The sequence below is a fragment of the Saccopteryx leptura genome, chromosome 1 (genome assembly GCF_036850995.1).
Source record: "Saccopteryx leptura isolate mSacLep1 chromosome 1, mSacLep1_pri_phased_curated, whole genome shotgun sequence".
Taxonomy (NCBI): Eukaryota; Metazoa; Chordata; class Mammalia; order Chiroptera; family Emballonuridae; genus Saccopteryx; species Saccopteryx leptura.
The window spans coordinates 187,515,229-187,529,887 of record NC_089503.1 but is presented as its reverse complement, the minus strand read 5'-3'; the positions used below and the strand labels follow the sequence as shown (position 1 = coordinate 187,529,887).

Genomic DNA, 14,659 nt, shown 5'->3' with positions numbered 1-14,659 from the left:
TTGAGTGTTCAATAAATGTTGATTAGATATTGTTGGTTGATAGCGTAGTTGGATTCTTCTATATCCTTGGCGATTTTCTGTCCAGTTTTTTTTTATCAATTATTGCATATTGGGTGTTGAAGTCCCCAACTATAATTGTAGATTTGTCTACTTCTTTCTGTTCTATCAATTTTTGGTTCACATATATTGCAACTTTGTTGTTTGCTCCATGCATACTTAGAATTAATGTAATTTTTTCATGAGGTAATTCTTTAATTATTGTTTGTCTATCTTTCGTAAATTTCTTTGCTATCAAGTCTCCCTTATCTTATATTAATATCACAGTTTATGCTTTTGTTTGTTTGCAAAATATCTCCTTTTTTTTTTTTTACTTTATACTGACCTGTGTCACTATATTTGAAGTATGTTTCTTATAGACAGCATTTAGTTGGATAATGTTTTTTAGTCCACTTTGCCAATCTCTGTCTTGGTATATTTAGATTATTTACATTTAATATAGTTATTGATATATGAGAACTCAAATCTGCCCTTTAATTTTTTTGGTTTTCATTTGCTATTTATTATTTCCATTTATTTATCTTTTTGTGTATTTTTTAGAATTCTATAAAATAACATGTTGAGTATATCAATTAGTTTTTGTTCTAGAAATGTATTATATATAAATGATTTATCAAAGTCTACTAGTATTGTCATTTTACCAGTTCAAGTAAAGTTCAGAAACCTCACCTCCCTTCCATGTCCTCTTATTCTCTCGATTTCTAATATAACATTATAAATGTTTTCTCTAAACACATTTAGAACCACATTCATGATTTTAAAATTTTGCTGCAATTATAAAATAAAATTTAGAAGACACACTAAAAGAAGGGATGTCTATTGTATTGCTTGCTCATATTTGTACTCACATGTATTTTCTTCCTCTTGATTTTCCAACATTCCTCCTTTTTTTATATATATTTTTTTCTTTTTGTATTTTTCTGAAGCTAGAAACCGGGAAAGACAGTCAGACAGACTCCCGCTTGCGCCCGACCGGGATCCACCCGGCACGCCCACCAGGGGGCGACGCTCTGCCCACCAGGGGCAATGCTCTGCCCCTCCGGGGCGTCACTCCGTCGTGACCAGAGCCACTCTAGCACCTGGGGCAGAGGCCAAAGAGCCATCCCCAGCGCCCGGGCCATCCTTGCTCCAATGGAGCCTCACTGCGGGAGGGGAAGAGAGAGACAGAGAGGAAGGAGAGGGGGGTGGAGAAGCAGATGGGCGCTACTCCTGTGTGCCCTGGCCAGGAATCGAACCCGGGACTCCCGCATGCCAGGCCGACGCTCTACCACTGAGCCAACTGGCCAGGGCCACATTCCTCCTTTTATTGTCTTTTTTTAAAGAATTTCTCTATTATTTTAGGGTAAATCTCCTATTCATAAATTCTCTCAGATTCCATTCATCTGAGAAAACCTTAGAATCTTCTTCATTCCAGAATGATAGCTCCACTGGATATAGGATTCTAGAGGGATTTTTTTTTTCTTTCAGCATTTGGCAAATGATGTGCTGTTTCCTTCTGACCTCCATGGCCTCTAATAATTAATCCACTGTATTTCAAATTTTTTTTTCCTTCTGATAAGTTGTCCTTTCTCAGTTCTCCCAAGAGGTTTATTTGTCTGTTTTGGTTTCAGAAACTTGACGATGATGTTTCTTGGTGTGGATTTCTTTGAGTTTAATCTCTGATTTCTCCTGTCCATATGGGATTCTGATGACAAGAATGTTAAATCTCTGATTACAGTCCTGCAGGTCTCCCAGAGTGTTCATTCTTCTTCAGTCTGTTTTCTCTCTGTTGGTCACATTATGTAACACTTATTGTTCTCTCTTCTAGCTCATTGATTATACTGGGGAACAAAATTATTGTTGAATCCACAAAAACACTTGTTCTTACCTAACTCGAGTGTACTGATCTCAGATCTGACATTAGTTTTTCTCTGTGAGCTACAGTTTATTTTTTGCAATTCAAGATTTTAGGTTTTCATCTTATTGTAAAATTTTCAACATTTAGTTTAACGTAATGAAGTAGAATGTCTTCTTGGGCAGCATCTATGTGAAAATATAATTTATATATGCAGTAAATGCACTAATACACTAAAAGATATGACTGCATCAGAATTTGTCTACAATTTTGAAGTAGAACATATTAAAACACTTATTTTAATCATAAAATTTGCACAAAACTTATTTAAATTCTACTCAGGCAAAAATTTGCATTTGTAGCTCTTGCATTTGTGTACTTGTTGAAGACAATCTCGTTTGATGCTCCAGCAGTAGTCTGCTCATCACTAACAGCTCCAAGATTTTCGGGAAACTTATCAGAGTGACTGTTCAGGAAGTGAATCTTAATGCTCATGTTACATCCAATGTTGTGGAAAGCCAACAGCATCCTTTAAACCAGAAGTTCAGACCTGACCTGTGGTGGTGCAGTGGATAAAGCGTCGACCTGGAAATGCTGAGGTCGCCGGTTTGAAACCCTGGGCTTGCCTGGTTAAGGCACATATGGGAGTTGATGCTTCCATCTCCTCTCTCTCTCTCTCTCTCTCTCTCTCTCTCTCTCTCCTCTCTCTCTCTCCCTCTCCCTCTCCTCTCTAAAATGAATAAATAAATAAAAATAAAAATAAATAAAAAAATAAAAAAACAAGCCAAAAAAAAAAAAAAAAAGTCAGTCTGTTAAACCAGAAGTTCATAATTTTCTGCTTTTTTGTTGCCAAGGAAGTTCTTTGTAACTGCCACAAAAGACTGCCATGCTGCTTTCTCCTCCTTATTCATCTTCCTGGCAAATTCTTCATTTAAGGTCCATCGAATACACCTGCTTTTATCTTCTCGAAAGACAAGGCAGGAAAAGCAGAAATAATATGTTGAAAGCATTGACTTTCTCTACTCAAAGCCTGAACCAACTGCTTCATTAAGCCAAGTTTGATGTGAAGTGGGGAAAAAATGATCCTGTCTCAATTAACTACAGGTTCATTCACAATATTTTGCATCCCTACTTCCAGAACTTCACGTTTTGGCCACTCCTTCTGTGTCCAGTGTTTCTCCGGAGCTCGGCTGTCCCAAAAACACAGAAAGCAAGGATACTTTGTGAAACCTCTCTGTTGTCCTAGCAGAAAATTTACCATTTTAAGATCTACACAAATGATCCAGTTATGCTCCTCAAACTTCAGAAACTCAAGGACAATTTTTATGTCATTCTTACTAAGTCATTCAATTCAGGTTGACTAAACTGCTGAGAGGTTAATGACTGCTTGGCATCAGAAGAAGACCCTTCAGATTCTACAACCATTTCCTCATGCATCTTATCAAAATACACTTAGTCATCATGTCACTTTATTCATCCTTAGAAGAAATAAAACCATTGAAAACTGGAACCGAGAGTGTCTCACAGTGTGGGATAGGTCATATTGCTGAAGGAATATTAGGATATGTGATCATATGCCGTTTTTTCTTGCTGATGCTCTTTGTATGGATCAGACAGAAATAACAGTCTCTGCTGTGGTCCTTAGGTTCATGCCAAACCATGGGAATACTAAAAGGCATTCCTTTGCATTTTCCTTTTGTCCAGTCACGAAGCATTTCCTCACAATTATGACACAACATATGAGGAGCCCAATTCTTGTCTTGATCACCAAGGGGAACTTGAAAATAGGCAATATATGCACGTGTCACAAATGATGAAATATTGTGTCTTTGAAGTTGAAATGTGTAATAACCACATATATAACAGAAGGTGTCAGGACTATTCTTACATTTACACCTATTTGAAGAAGCCATGATTCAATCTTAAAACAAAATAGGAGGGTGTTTTTATCAGATAATAATTTTTTACATTTAAAAGCAACTACAATTATGTAAAAGTGATGTTTGTAAAACATTAATTCCTTGTGGTTATGTTCAATCCAAGAGTCATTGCCCTTTAACTCCAATTTAAAAACCAATGCATGCCATTAACTGTAACAAAAAGAAATTAAAATTGCATAAAAACTAGAGCATGCGCCTGACCTGTGGTGGTGCAGTGAATGGAGCGTCGACCTGGAAATGCTGAGGTCGCTGGTTCAGAGCCCTGGGCTTGCCTGGTCGGGGCACATATGGAAGTTGATGCTTCCTGTTCCTCCCCCTTCTCTCTCTCTCTCTCTCTCTCTCTCTCTCTCTCTCTCTTCTCTAAAATGAATAAATAAAAAATATATATATTAAAAAAAAAAAAAACTAGAGCATGCACCAGAAAATGGGATTTCAGATTTGGAATCAGCAATGCAGAAATATATAGAAACAGTTCTAAAACCTCATGCAAGAACAGAAAATGAAAAGAAAATTGTTCCCCAGTGTTATTTTTTTCTGCCTTCTTTATTAAAATTTCTATTTGGTCCTTTATATCTTCTATTTTTTTCCTGAGACTTTCTAATTTTGCTGAGTTTCTATTTTTTCACTTGTTTCAAAAGTCTTCTTAATTGTTCACTGACACATTTTATTATCTTTGTCAGATAATACTGTGTCATCCCAGTGTTGGGATTTATTAGTTTTACCCTTTTGTTTGAGCTCTTCCTGTTTCTTATAACAACAAGTAATTTTAGGCTAGAATCTGGACATTCTGTGTATTATGTATGAGTCTCTGGATATTATTTAAACCTTCTGTTTCAACTGGTCTTTTCTGAAGCCACTCTGGCAGGAGAAAGGGGTCCACTGCTTTGTTACTGCCAAGTGGTGTTGGGGACCCGAGTTCCCCAGTTGGCCTCTGTAGATGTGGAGATGGGGAAGTGCCTTGTTTGTTTTTTGTGAGTAGGAGTTTAGAAGTCCCTCTAGACGTGATACTTCCCTGGAAGGGAGGAGTTAGGAGGAGTACTTTGTTACTGCTGCCCATGTGGCTTTTTTACCCCAGGAAATGATAAAAATCCAAATTTTGTCCTAGGCCCATTTGGCACCATCCCAGCAGGAGACCAAAGGGCACCTACCACTGCCTGGTGAGGGTGGAGGTCTGGTTCCCCATTGGCCTCTGCTGGTGTGGGAAGTTGTGGAGGGCATGGTGTGTAGCTGGAATAGAGAGGTTATTGTCTAAAAGTGTTCTGTTTTGGTAGCCTGTCCCTTTCCTGATGTTTAGGCTAGAAAGAGTAATATTTTGTTGGTTTTGTTTGTTGCCGAAAGTGCAGCCAAAAGGCAAAAACAGGTGATGATTAAATGAAAAATACATAATGTTAAGCTTAGGTTAAGTTTAAAGTTAAAAAGGTGCATTTTTTTTTACAATTAAGTTTTTGTGGTTTCATTTTAAGTAAAGAAAGTGCAGTTTTAGTTTTGTTTAAAATAAAGAAAATGCAGTTGTAGTTTACATTTAGTGTTAAGAAAGTGCAGTTTTAGTTTACGTGTCTACAGTGCCTGCAGCCCTTCCTCCTTCCCTCCTCCTCCTCCTCCGCCATTCACCTCCGTTAGCCGCCTGTCTCCAAGGTAAGAATAAGTACTAAATAACACTTTTTTCTTTTATTTCATATATTTTGTTATGCATTGGTAAAGTATACATGTGTGTCTCTTAATTAAAAACATGTATTTTTTTCATAATTTAGGATGGTTTGGAGATGTTTCCCAGGGCTGGAACGGATTAAATCTATTTCAGTTATTTTAAATGGGAGAAATTTGTTTGATATACGAGTTGACTGACTTACAAGCTCGTTACAGAACGAATTAAACTTGTATCTCAAGGTACCACTGTATACCTTTTATATCAGAAAGAAAGCAAGTGCCTGACCTTCATAAAAAATATTGCCCCGAAGGCAATGGGATGTGCTGCTTGCTTTACACATGCTGAAAAGTTTCATTCTTTGTCCCTGTCTCCAGATGGAAGGACTGAGATTCACAGCAAATGAGGTGGCAGCTGTGTTCCTTTCCCCTCAACATAATCATACAAACAACAAGAAATCATATTTAACCCATTCCTCCAGGTATCTTTTGTGTGTGTGTGTGTGTGACAGAGACAGAGAGAGACAGAGAGAGGAACAGACAGACAGGAAGGGTGAGAGATGAGAAGCATCAATTCTTTGTTGCGGTTCCTTTGTTGTTCATTGATTGCTTTCTCATATGTGCCTTGACCACGGGCCTTCAGCAGACCAAGTAACCCCTTGCTCGAGCCAGCGACCTTGGGTCCAAGCTGGTGAGCTTTTGCTCAAACCTGATGAGCCCTCGCTCAAGTGGCGACCTCGGAGTCTTGAACCTGGGTCTTCCACATCCCAGCCCGATGCTCTATCCACTGCTCACTGCCTGGTCAGGCCCTCCAGGTATCTTACAACAAACTATTTGTATACTTTATTTTCAACTTTGAAAAAAAAGGTTTTTTTCAACCCAAATCTAAGTTACTTTAAAAAAATAGTTTAAGGATGAAAAAAAAGAAAAAAGGTGAGTTCAAATTCAGTCATGATAGGATCCTCGTGCAGAGGGTCAGCTAGAACTTGGCAAGCTTTATTAGCATAAGATGAAGAGAATAGAGTTGAGTTTAGTTTTCAAATTTAAAAATGCATTACTTTGAAAAGCTGTATAACCAACACATTTTTTTCCCTTTATGAAAACTTGGCTTAGAAACTTCCAGTTCTGCCAGGTGGTGGCCCAATGGATTGAAGGTAGACCTGGGACACACAGGACCCTGGTTCAAAAGCCTGAGGCCACCGGCTTGAGCGCAGACTTATCCGGCTTGAGCGCGGGCTCACCATCTTGAGCACAGTGTTGCCAGCTTGAGTGTAGGATCATAGACATGACCCCATAGTTGCTAGCTTGAGCCCCAAGGTCACTAGCATGAGCCCAGGGTCACTGGCTTGAGTAAGGAATCACTGGCTCGACTAGAGCCCCCTGGTCAAGGTACTTATAAGAAAGCAATCACTGAACAAGTAAGGTGCCTCAACTACAAGTTGATGCTTCTCATCTTTAAAAAAAAAAAAAAAAAAAAAAAAAAAAAAGATGTACAGTTCTAGAGATATAGTGGATTAGAGAAAACTCAAAATTTTTACCTCTGTTATAAGTATACAGACATAATAGTAAAGTTTCTTCTCAAATCCTATTTGAGCATAGCAAGGAAGTCAGAAAATTCCCAAGGCTTAGAAGCAAAGAGGTATTGAATAGTAGAAAAAGCAAACCCACTGATGCTATGTGTGAAGGTGGTGAGAGCTGTAGGTCTCAGAAATCTAGGCACTGAGATTTAGAAACCCACGCCAGGCTTGGTAGTGAGTCCTACAGAACTGAGACTATACCTCGAGCTTCCACTCAGGGAAGGAGCAGAATGCTGAGCACAGGGAAATGATGGAAGCTCAGCTGTGTTAGCCAGAGACCGGATGGGAGCCAGTCTCCACGGTGACTGTGTAATGCAGGTCAAAATTACACTACCAGGTATAAGAATTCCTTTTTTTTTTATTTAAAATTTTTATTTATTTATTCATTTTTAGAGAGGAGAGAGAGACAGGGAGAGAGAGGAGAAAGAGAGACAGAGAGAGAGAAGGGGGGAGGAGCTGGAAGCATCAACTCCCATATGTGCCTTGACCAGGCAAGCCCAGGGTTTTGAACCGGTGACCTCAGCATTTCCAGGTCGACGCTTTATCCACTGCGCCACCGCAGGTCAGGCAAGAATTCTTTAGATGAGAAAGCAGCATAAAAGTGTTTCTAGTAGCCTTTGCTGGGTGGTTCAGTGGATAGAGTGTCATCCCAGCACGCAGAGGTGGCAAGTTCAATCCCTGGTCAGGACACATATGTGAGAAGCAACCAATGAGTGTACAACTAAGTGGAACAATGAGTTGATACTTCTCTCTCTCTCTCTGCCTTCCCCTCTTTCTTTCTCTCTCTCTCCTTTCCTCTTTCCCTCAAATCAATGGAACTTTTTTGGAAAATAAAAGTGGTATTAGTATATAAAACTCCTAGAGTAACTGACAGAAGCAAATGTAAGATAATTTTCTTTTTTAAAATCTATTTACAGATTTTAGTGAGAGAAGAAGGGTGGGGGGAGAGAGACAGGAACAAATATCTGTTCTTGTATGTGCCCTGTCTGGGGATTGAACCAGTAAGATTATTTTCAAGGGATAATATTATTTTCAACAAACCCCCAGTTAGACCCCCCACTGGAATAAGTGCTCAAACTAATACTACAAAACACAAGAGAAAATCATGAACAAGAGCAAACAAAATAACAACAGATTTTGACCCTCCAAAACTACAGATAATTAGACAAATAAATTGGATACATATTTAGAATGAAAAATCATATAAAAAGAAATAAAACCATAAGATCAAGATGCTATTTTAAAAAATGATAAATATAGCTTATAAAAATAAATGTGTGTAGTCACTAACTGTATACTATAACATGTAAGTTAAATAGTCAATTAAATGCATCTTAACTAGAAAACAATCTGAGAAAGTTTACCAGAATGCAACAGAGGAATATAAAGATATGGGAAATATTTCAGGAAGGTGAAGAGACATAGAAAATAGAATGACAGATGCACACTAGAAATCTAAAAGGAGTTCCTGGAAAGAGACATAGAACAAATTGAGAGAAGCCTCATTTCAAGAGAAAACAATGTGATTTTCAACATTGATCAAAGACATGAATCCTTAGATTTGAGAACTTACCAAGTCATGACTGTAATGAACAAAAATAAAACCCACATTTCTACACACATAGTGAAGTTTCAAGACACGAAAAATCTACTATGTAATAATGTGGGACTGATGGAAGATTTGTACCTATAACAACTGAGTAATGTGTATGGTGTGTTCCTAATTTCCAGTGTGATCATGTCTTTTTTTTTTATATATAAATAAATTTTTATTTTAATGGGGTGACATCAACAAATCAGGGTACACATATTCAAAGAAAACATCTCCAGGTTATCTTGTCATTTAGTTCTGTTGCATACCCATCCCCCAAAGAGAGATCGCCCTCCATCACCCTCTATCCAGTTTTCTCTGTACCCCTCTCCCTCCCCTTCCTCGTCTCCCTCCTTCCCTCCCCCCCACCATGTCTTGTTGCTTTCTTTCGCTCTCCCTTCTTCATTCTCTGTCTCTCCCTCTTTATTTACCTTTACTTTTTTTCTTCTTTTTTTGGTAAATCATTCTTGTTACAGTTTAGATTTTCTTATATGTGGGTAGTTATTTAACTACTGATTCCATCTCTTTTAATAGCTACAGGTGCATTCCTCTCTTTTCTTTCTTACTGAATTAAGTTTTTGTTTGTTTGCTTTTACAACAGAGAGAGAGGGACAGACAGACTGAAAGGGAGAGAGATGAGAAGCATCAAGTCTTTGTTGCAGCACCTTAGTTGTTCATTGATTGATTTCTCACTTATGCCTTGACTGGGGTGCTCCAGCAGAGCCAGTGACCCCTTGCTCAAGCCAGCAACCTTGGGCTCAAACCAGTGACCTTTGCACTCAAGCCAGCGACCATGGGGCCATGTCTATGATCTCACGTTCAAGCCAGCAACCCAGTGCTCAAGCTGGTGAGCCCGTGCTTAAGCCGGTGACCTTGGGGCTTCGAACCTGGGTCCTCTGCATCCCAGTCTGATGCTCTATCCACTGCATCACACACAGCCTAGTCAAGCCTTCCTGAGTTAATTTTAATATGTTACAGTTTTATAAGAAATTATCCATTTTATTTAAGGTTTTAAATTTATTGCAACAAAGTTGTCCATGGTATTAATTTATGACTTTATAATATAGTCTTTATGGCTTTATAATCACACCACAGTGCAGTGTGTTCAAGAGTCAAAGAAACAATAAAATTGGATAATAACATAAACTATGATGACAGAATATAGTTAAGTACAGTGTTCCGTAAAGTCATGGTGCACTTTTGACTGGTCACAGGAAAGCAACAAAAGATGATAGAAATGTGAAATCTGCACCAAATAAAAGGAAAACCCTCCCGGTTTCTGTAGGATGACGTGTGCACATGTGCGCATGTGCAGATGATGACGTAACACCGTGTATACAGCGGAGCAGCCCACGGCCATGCAGTAGAGATGTGGATGGTACAGAGGAAAGTTCAGTGTGTTCTGTGGCTCACTAAGTTTGAATCCATGACCAAAGTACAACGTGAATATTGGCACATTTATAACGAAGCGCCACCACACAGGAATAACATTACTTGGTGGGATAAGCAGTTGAAGGAAACCGGCAGTTTGGTGGAGAAGCCCCGTTCTGGTAAGCCATCAGTCAGTGACGAGTCTGTAGAGGCTATATGGGATAGCTACCTAAGGAACCCTAAAAAAAAATCTGTGTATGAGCCCACATTGAACTACACTGAATAGGTATGAAACTGGGAGAGTTTTCCTTTTATTTGATGCAGATTTCACACTTTTATCATCTTTTGTTGCTTTCCCGTGACCGGTCAAAGGTGCACCATGACTTTACGGACACACTATACATCTGTCTGGACACCAAATGCAAAGACCAACTAAAAATATGTTGACTCAGAACAGTCAAAAATAAAAAAAAGGGTGAAGATACTAGGCAACCACAAACAAATTAAAGCAGAGGTTGTGGTTTAATGTTAACCAAGATGAATTTGGGGGAAAATCATTAGGATCAAGAACATTTGTAACAGGAAAGATTAAAACTCACTATGAAGCTAGAACCTCTAAATGCATTAACTCAGAAAAATGTATAAAGAAAAAAATAAAAGGAAATTTTATAAGAAATAGAAACACCATAGTGGTAGGAAATGTAACTCTTAGCACTTTATGATCAACCAAGTGACCGAAAATTAAATAAAGATTATAGAAGACTAAATAACATAATGAGTGTAGCTCTGATATATATTACAGAGTGCACACATACATAATAGAATGGTACATACAGAAAATGGGATGAGCCTTTTCCAGTGCCCTGGGAATGCTGAGGCATGCTGATTATATGGGGATGGGGCAGAAGTAAGTTTACAGTGGTTCAGGTGAAAGATGATACAATAGTTAGTAAATACTAATACAAGATCAAACTGTTTCGCATACTCACAACTGTAACCCTGCTCTTGCCCCTCCCAGTATATTAGGCAATTAAAAAGAATGCCCTCTTTTCATAATTCCTACAAACTATAGTTTAATTTCTTGTAATGAATGACATGTGAGGTAATCAAGACCAACCTTCCCTACTGAGGACAGATAAAGAAAAATGGGTAAAATATAAAGAAACAAAAGCTAACAACTTGCTTAAAACCTTCAAGGTACTGAGGAGTTCTGTTCAAAATTAGGGAAAAAGGCAAATACCCATTTTCACGCAAAGAGCATCTGCTGTCCTAGGAGAAGGAATAGCTAAGCTGAGCTGAGCTTTGTTGTCTTGGAGGGTAAACCTAAAGAAAGTCAAACCCAGGCTCATCAAACATGGCCACATTGATCGACACACCCCTCTTTAATTGGGAACTCCAAACAGCTACTCTTTACGGTACCAGGGACCAGAACTAAACCAGGCCTCCCAGATGCTACCCCAGTTGGAAGTCACCTGAATCCTCAGGAAATTTCTCTGATGGCAAGTCATTCTGAGGAATGGTGACTCAGCAGCCAGAGAGTGCCATTGCATTGAGAGAGCTAAGATGGTTGTCCATGGCAGCAAAAGTTAAAGCTGTAAAGCAAACCCAGATGCCCCTTGTTTATACATTCAACTTAAATGGTGCCAGTATTTTTCTGTTTAAGCTCTGAGACTGTCTCCTCGTTGTCCAGATTTCACTAAGACTGTCCTGCCCTGGGAATACAACTGCAGTCTATTGTTCATAACTCCGTCTTGAGGTTTCTGGGTGAACAGACACCCATCAAATGTCTCATTCCAGCTGGTCACAGTTCCCATCCAAAAATGGAAATGCTCCACCATTGATAGTCCATGTGGGCTGACAGATGAGAATTTGAAGCAATATAACTAAATAACTTACTGTTAGATTATTTAAGTTCCTCAGGTGAAACCATATGACAGAAGGTGCTTGACTTGAGATTTCTCTGGGAAGTCCTATTACTAGACTCTTGGCCTGTGGCCCTCAGGACAGTGTTGCCTAGCAATCCGTAGTGACTTTGCCAGGCAAGTGGTAGGAAGCATCCCTGCAGATGCACACCTGACAGGGACCAGCACTCTGTGCTCTCCCTGAGGTCGGGGAGTGATACATAAGCCCCCATCTTCTCTTTGAGCAGCAGAATTGATGTTCATGCAGTAGGACAGTTAAGGCAGAGATTCAATTATTGAGCTAATTAGCACCAAATTTACAGTAGGAAGCACTGGAGAAAAGCTCAAAATATGTGGTCTGGCTGATGGATCATCTTCTTAGAGAGTGTGGCAAGGAGCCGCAGGCTCTGGGGGCCTGGGCAGCTTCGCTTAGTTTCCCTGCTCAGAATTCAGCACTCTGCATTTCATAGCCTTTTGAAAAGATAGCTTTCCATCTGCCATTGTTCTAGAAGGTGTTGAATTCCCAAAGGAGTTTGTTAAATGACTTTCTTTTGGCACAATCACACTTGAAAAACCGTTCATTCCGCTGCTGAAATTCCATTTGTCCTAGGTCTTAGGGTGAAATTAAAATTCCATTTAGGGACTAATTATGTCAACATGGGATTTTGGCCTTCATTAGGAAAAGTTTTGTTGTTTGCTTTGTTTTCTGCCACTCTGGGCTCTTTTTATTTTTAAAACTGACCTGAGGGTGTTTCGAAGGAAGACTGAGTGGCAGCGTGCTGGAGCTCTGTTCCCTTGCTACCTCAGGAGAGTCCTCTCCCTCGCCTCTGTCAGAGCCCTTTCCAGAGCTCAGGTGGTACCCTGCCTGGCTGGCTCTCAAATCTGCGGCCATACAAGGAAAAGAGAATCATTTTATTCTGAAGACAAACCTTTTCATTTATTCAAATGACAGTTCCATCGAGGTGTCTTTTTCATCTTCTGATTTACAAGAGACAAATGCACAAAAGAAGTCTGCATGCAGAGGGTTCTTCTCAAGCACCACTGCCAGCAAGTGCTTGTCATTTGTTAAATCAGACTCTATGGCAAGGATCACATGTAAATGGAATCTGGTGGCAGCTTCTTAGCAGGTGTCATGAGAGAGAAACACTTTTGAAGCTAAATTATCTTTGTCTATTCATTTCTCTGTTCAGTGAACACTTAGTGACTACCGCAGATCAGCTGGGAGCCAAAAGCTTGCCCTCAGAGGCAGATAAAATCAAATAACCACACAGATAGATGTGTGCCCTGATGTGGAGTGAAGGCTCCAGAGTCAGCCTATCTGCATTCAAAGCCTGGCTCTGCCACCTGTTAGCCCCGTAACCTTGGGCACTTAAGTTAAATCTTACTGTATCTCAGATTCCTTCTCTGTGAGAATTGATATAACAGTACCTGTCTCAGAAGGCAGCTGGGTGGATATAATGAGTTAATACATGTAAAGTACTTACACAAGCAAGTGCTACTTCCTTGAGTATAATTAGACATATAATAATGTCATCATTTCTAGTAATACTAACCATAGCAAGAGGTACGATGTGTGCAGGAACACAGGGCACACGGGTCTGCCTAGGAGCAGGCACCAGGGAAAGCTTCCTGGGGAGGTGAGACTTGAGCTAGACTGAAGGGTGAGAGCAGCCTAGGAGGAAAAGAGGGTGGGACTGGAAAGGGTGCAGAGGAGGGAGGGGCGTTGGGAGTAGGAGGTCACATGGAGAAAGACCAGGAGGCTGGAGCAGAGAAAGCAAAGGACATAGCGACAGCAGTGGCAGGGGACAGGCATGCTAAAGATCAGTTTTTTCACAATTATTCTAAGATCTTTATTATGTTCAAACTGTATGTGCCCCTTGTACAATAATATGGTTCTAGTGAAAACCCATTCTTAATGGCTTAGATTTAACCGTATGAAATTGCCATTTTTTAGGCATGAATAGCTGAGTACCGCCAGCTCCACGTGGTCGACGTCAGTTTCATAGCTCATCCTTCAAAGGATGAGTATACCATCACTCATTATCTGAACTAAGACAGTGCCCCAGGCACATCTCTGAGCAGAGCAGACTATAGCCAATATACTGGTTTGTAGGGCATGTGAAATTGAAAGACTGGTGAAGTTTTAGAGGCATCAGCGGGGTGACACTCTGCACAGGCAGTCACTTAGGGAGACCCTCAGAAGTCTGGAGTGAGTCTATCCCTCACCTGATGGTTTTTAGGGACAAGGGGCCACAGTGGATTAATTGGCTTGCAAAAGCTGTGAACTGAGGTGAGTTATCATCACAGAAGAGGTTTAAAACTGGTTCTGGTGGCCACTTGTTACCATGACTACTGACAATCTGTCTTCTCCTAAGTTGGTGAGAGCTGGTTTTAGTTTTGTAATTCAACCTAAGAAAGCCTGTAAGAATAACGCCAACTCTTGAAAGCAGGGGGTGGAGATGTTGACTGGTCATCATAATTTTCTGGAATCAGTTTGAAAAGAAAGGTGCCTATTTTTTGGATCCTGGGAACAGCTCTTTATCTTTTCCCTCCATGTGTTTCTTGTATGTTTCCCTCTCTTCTGTGCCACAAGGCCCCACTCTTCACAGTATTGTCAAATTGGAGCCAACATTTTTGTTGTTGTTGTTACAGAGAGAGAGTCAAAGAGAGGGAGAGACAGGAATGAAGAGAAATGAGAAGCATCAATCATCCGTTTTTCGTTGTGACACCTTAGTTGTTCATTG

General features: G+C 39.8%; 1 protein-coding gene across 3 annotated transcripts in view; it reads left to right on the top strand.

The window, feature by feature from the left end:
• The window catches only part of PCNX2 (pecanex 2), a 344,351-nt gene that overhangs the window by 266,876 nt on the left and 62,816 nt on the right, over nt 1–14,659 (top strand). The gene's annotated exons all lie outside the window — the stretch shown is intronic.